Source organism: Penaeus japonicus, unplaced genomic scaffold (genome assembly GCF_977035675.1).
Source record: "Penaeus japonicus unplaced genomic scaffold, GWHDUDI00000001_assembly GWHDUDI00000004, whole genome shotgun sequence".
NCBI classification, from domain to species: Eukaryota; Metazoa; Arthropoda; class Malacostraca; order Decapoda; family Penaeidae; genus Penaeus; species Penaeus japonicus.
The window spans coordinates 30,572,036-30,577,674 of NW_028234406.1; the positions used below are offsets into that span (position 1 = coordinate 30,572,036).

Here is a 5,639-nt window from a genome sequence, read left to right on the forward strand (position 1 = left end):
ACAACCCCTATCCTCCTATTTCCCCCTTCTCCCAAGCCGTGTCCTTCTACCCTCCCCCTCCCCTGTTCCCTAGGGTCGTGCCTTGTTGTGGTCGCGCGCACAACCGCATCTCCTCTTCTTCAATGTGGAAGCTGGGAAGTCGTGTTGGAAAGCGGGAATCTCGGTGCAAAGGGGGATATTGTACTGGAAACAGGTTTTGGAAAAGGGGAGGTCGTGCTGGAAAGAGGTGGGAAAGGAGGAGGTCGTGCTAGAAACTGATGGTGGAAGCAGGGAACTCGCGTCGAAAACAGATGGTGGAAGCAGGGAATTCGTGTCTAAAACAGCTGGTAAATGCAAGAAGGCATATCCAAGGAACATATGTTAGATGCCGGAAACAGATGGTGGAAACAGGGACCTCGTGCTAGAAACAGATGGTGGAAGCAGAGACTTCGTGCTGGAAATAGATGGTAGAAGCAGGGAATTCGTGTCGTGTCAGAAACAGATGGTGAAAGCAGGACCTCTTTCTGGAAACAGATGGTGGAATCAGAGAACTCGTGTCGGAAACAGATGGTGGAAGTAGGGAACTCGTGTCGTGTCGGAAACAGATGGTGGAAGCAGGGAACTCGTGTCGGAGGATGGAGGAAGCATGAGGGTGGAACTTCGGCAGCGGGGATGGGGTGGAGGTTGGGGCGGGGGGGTTATCGCCATGGGTGGCATCCGACTGTTATATTAGTGACAGTCACCCCTTGCATGACCACTGCTTGCTCCTCCCGCTGACCCGAGGCAAGGGCACCCAAGCACCAAGGTATGCATGTACAGTTGGAGACATAAATCTATTCCACCTTCGTCCACACGGCGTCTGTCCCGGGTGGCCATTTCCGCACGACGAAGTAAGAAAGAGGGGGAGGGGGTACCAATTCAAGGTGGGGGTTTCAAAGCGGGAATCCTCTGATTTATGTTCTTTAATTTTTAGTTCGAAACATTGTATGGAGACTGCCAATTGACAGTTAGCCAAAGACATATTCTCTCCTCTCCTCTCTCTCTCTCTCTCTCTCTCTCTCTCTCTCTCTCTCTCTCTCTCTCTCTCTCTCTCTCTCTCTCTCTCTCTCTCTCTCTCTCTCTCTCTCTCTCTCTCTCTCTCTCTCTCTCCTCCTCTCCCTCTCTCTCTCTCTCTCTCTCTCTCTCTCTCTCTCTCTCTCTGTCTCTCTCTCTCTTTAAATATATATTTAGATATACATTATATTACATAGGTTAAAATATTTATGGTTAATTAAATCTGCCAGGTTTCTTTTGCGTGTTTAAAGCCACTTAACTAAAGGAACTTATTTGAAAACCCAACTTATCTTTCTTTAAAGATGAACAATGGTTAGTACTTTAAACTATATAATAAATAAATAAAAACTAATGTTGATATATAGTACACGTGTATGCAGTGGTGCATCACGTGGCACCATGAGTGTACAGCAGGGTTAGGGAGTTGGTTTCGTTGACTGCCAGCGATGTGCCGCTCTCTTTGCCTGCTGCGTGTTCATTTCGGCGACATCGACGGTGGAGGTGAATGAGTTCCACGGTCAGGCTGCTCAAGCAGAGAAGGTGCCCTGATGCTGGCTAGACCGGGCCTTGGAGCCGACTAGAGTACCGTTCTCGTGCTTCTCTCTCGGACGAATGGTGGGAGATGGAGGCTGAATAGATGAGGCACCTGCTGCACCTAAGCCTTGTGGAGCACTGTTAGAGTCCCGACATCGCGACGATGTTCCAGCGAGTGTCTGTAAGAGGGATTGGTAGCGTCTTGTGCCCGTTTTTCTTGCCCAGCCTACTGAGGTTGATGGGCGCAGCGGAGGACAAGGCCAGTGAAGCATACTCGAGATGAGGTCTGATCTGAGACTTGTACAGTGTAAGAATTCCCTGAGGATCCAACAGGTATAATTTGCGTCGGAGGGATGTCACTTTCAGGGAAGCTGTCCTGCAGATCCGGCTGATGTGCTCATTAAATCTTGGACTATTGTCTAGCGTCCACGCCAAGAACTGAAATAGAATCCTCTAGTGGAAGGACGCCTGACGCAGCTGAAGAACCGGATATAACCATTGCTTGGATCTTGCTAGGAGTAAAATGTATTTGCCATTGTGATCCCCACTCCTGGATTGCATGCAACTTTGAATTCATATATGTTGCAAAGATGTAATGATTCTAGCATTTATATGAAATAGAGTACAATTATCAGCATACGCAGAGATTTCAGGATGTTCCATGAGCGAATCATCGATGTAAATATTCCAGAGGATTAGGTCAAGCACAGACCCTTGTGGTACTGATGTCTCCACTGGATACTTGCAGTGATCTTCTAGCGAGGTAGTTATCGAATAGCCCCAGAAGATTACTGCTTATGTCTCTGGCTTGCAGTTTAGTAAGGAGTCTTCTGTGCCACACTCGATCGAAGGCGCCGGATATGACGAGTGTTATTGCCAGAGTATCTTGACTGTTATCTAATGCATCTTGCCATTTTTTAGTAAGTAGTAACAGAAGGTCAGCAGTTGAACGGGATGATCGGAAACCAAACTGTCTGATAGAAATTAGATTGTGGTTTTCCAAGTGTTCCATGAGCTGTTCAGCAATGATCTTTTCAAATATCTTGCTGATACATGGCAAAAGAGAGATGGGCCGATAGTTTTCGGGATTGGCCTTTGATTACTTCTTATGAAGGGAAATCACTCTTGTTTTCTTCTGTAAGCCACTTGATGCTTCTAGATGTAATCCTCTAGCTGCCAGCAGTTGTGATCCACTAGCTTCGCCCGTTGTACCCGGTGGATAAGACAGACAGACGTTCACATGCTAAAGTCTTTATTGTGGACTCAGCTAATACACTTGGGTCCGGCCGCAGGCCGGAGATCAGAGCTGTTCACTTTGGCCGTTCTCTCAGTCTGTCCCTTGTCTCTCTATCTGATCTGTCCCTGGTTCCTTCTGTGTCCTTAAGTACGAATCTCGAGTCGCTTTCTATGCCTCAGGGCTTCCTGCAACTGCTAGTGCAGCTGCAGGAAGCAGACATAGGGAGTAGGAAGTCTCAGGTCAGGACTGACTAAAAGCTTTTAACAATGATAACATGATATGCAATATCGGTCCCTTATACATTCTAGATGGTGGGCCAGCAATTTTCTTCAATACAAGACTGGTAGAGTGACGATAAAGGTTGGGATAACTCTGCTGTGCACACCTGTGCAGGGTGTGTGGTCTGACATTGTCTGAATCTTGTGCCTTCTTTGTATTAATATTTTGAAGGATCTTTTTTTGTTTTGGTGTGGCACACCTGAAAACGAGAGAGTGCTTCATGGCACATCAAGGGTATCTCTGTAGATGTCCTGTTGACATCTGGCATAATCGTTTTTCTGCTGAATATGCTTCCGAGAAGGTCATCTTTTTCCTGGTTGCTTATAGCAGTTGTACACCATCGGACTTGCTAAGTGGGGGTATCGTGGACTCCCGAGTTTCTCTTGGTGTTCTTTGACAAGTGACCACCACTCCTTGCTGCCTGCTCCTAGAACTGACAATTTTCTCTTTGTCTCCTCTTGCCATCTGTCACGAACCCATTTATGGGTGGCTGTCATTTCTCTACAGACATTTTTATATAGAGTTCTGTAATGTCTTGTTGGATTGGATTTGTATCTTTTCCACATTCTGTATTTCTTTTTGGAGGCTAAATGACATCTGTGACCAAACCAGGCTTGACCCCCTGTTTTGTAATGTATGTCCGTGAAGGGATATATATCTGCATTGTGGTGAGAAGGTTAGTGAAAAGGGAAGTTTTGTCATTTACATTTTCTGCCAAAAGGACATCCCAGTCTAATGATTGAAGTTCTGCCTTCATACCTGACCAGTTTGCTTGGTTCCAGAGCCAAATTTTTCTTTCCCTGCTTTTGTCACCTGCAGGGACAAGGCAGAGATGCGAGGTAACTGCAAAATGATCTGATGCTCCTATATTGCCCAGTATCAAGAGAATTTCCTAGGATATGCGTCGGGAAATCTACATAGTCCGTCAATCCATGAACAGCAAGAAGGTCCTCATATGCTGATTGTATGAGATGTTGATTAAGATCCCCAACTATTAAGAAATGTTGACAGTTGTTTCGAGCCTGCAGATCATTCTTCTGGGAAGTCCATCAGTGTCCTGCCTTGCCATTGTGGCCTGCAAGGTGCACATAGTACTAGAAACTCGTTAGACTTCAGCATGATATTGAAAAACATGGCTTCTAGCCAGTCTGGCAAGTCAACTGTTTGTAACTGAATTCGTAGGCTCTCTTTGTAACATACGGAAAAACCTCCGAAATTCTTTCCTTATCTGTCTCTTCTTTGCCAGGGTAAGTAGCCTCTTATCTTGCCGAATGCAGGTGCTACCTCTGAATTCAAAAAGGTTTCAGTAGCCACTATTTGTATTGAGGGCGATGTGAGTCAACTCACCAATATTAGTCCGAATGCCTCTAACATTAGCAGACAGAACTTTAAGATGTCTCTAAGTGTTTCCTGGAAGAGCCTGAGGGGTAGGAGTCAGTTTGGGTATTTAGTAGACTAGCAATTGGTAGCTGTTAAAATTAGGTTGTGACCAAGAAGGGACACCGAACTGTTGAGTAGTCCAATGCGGGGGTAGAAAGAAGTATCGCTGCTGAAGTGGCGGAGATGGGAGTAGAGGTTGAGGATGAGTTGCTGTTCTCTGTGTTTGAGAGCTTCGATATTCTGACATCAACTCTTCACTTCTCTTTCGAGCAGCTCAGCCTTTTCTGCTGAAGCTGCTAAGGGTATGACCTTTTCAGCCGTATTCTAGGACATTTTCTGCGTGGCGTGGCGATGTTATGTCCATGCTGTATCAATGTCGTGTTCATATCATGAAAGTGGTTTTCAAGAACGCAAAAGCATGGCCATCACCTGCTTCAGTTTTAACAACCGTTCCAAAGTTAATATGTTTCAGATGAATGACTGTCCAAATGATAATTTCATAAGAGAAACTACTGTCATAGGTAGCACTAACAAAAGATAGTTAAATTTTTGTCAATTCTTTGTAAAAGAATTGACAACCATTTCGCGAACGCGCAGTTGGTAATTAAGTCTACGCTCCATCAAAACAAACGGGATGAGAGGGATCGTGAGTTTATGTATAGATCTTCTTTATGTTGTGTGTGTATATACTGTACATATATGCGTATCTTTAATATATCACACATATAGATTTAATGTATACATTTTATATAATCATGTAATTTAACTTTACGTTCCTGACTACTGTTACCATTCATGTAACTTCACTTTCCTTCGAAAATTCCGCCAAAAGGTAAACAAACTCAAAATCAGCAGAGAATCCATGTTCTCCTAAAATAGTTTGTAATCCAAGTCCAGGATAATGATACGTAATATATCCATTATAGATATTTCCATATGTGATATGCTAATATGAAGTATTGGTAACAAAGATTACATTAAAAATGCATTTTTCGCCCATGTATCTATCGTGATAATCCCACTCCTGTGTCACGGAGTTTCCACGATTGTTCCAATACTTTCCACGACTTTGCCACGCTTTTGATACGGTTTTGCCACGACCATGTGCTTGTAGAATACCAAACGCGGCATGTTCATGTCATGTACTCTGCGCATTAGGGACTTAGAATACAGCTGT

The 5,639-nt window shown here is 44.5% G+C and overlaps 1 pseudogene; it reads right to left on the reverse strand.

The window, feature by feature from the left end:
• Nucleotides 1-1,419: 1,419 nt before the first annotated feature.
• Nucleotides 1,420-2,143, reverse strand: LOC147471992 (uncharacterized; annotated as a pseudogene).
• Between the last annotated feature and the right edge of the window lie 3,496 nt (nt 2,144-5,639).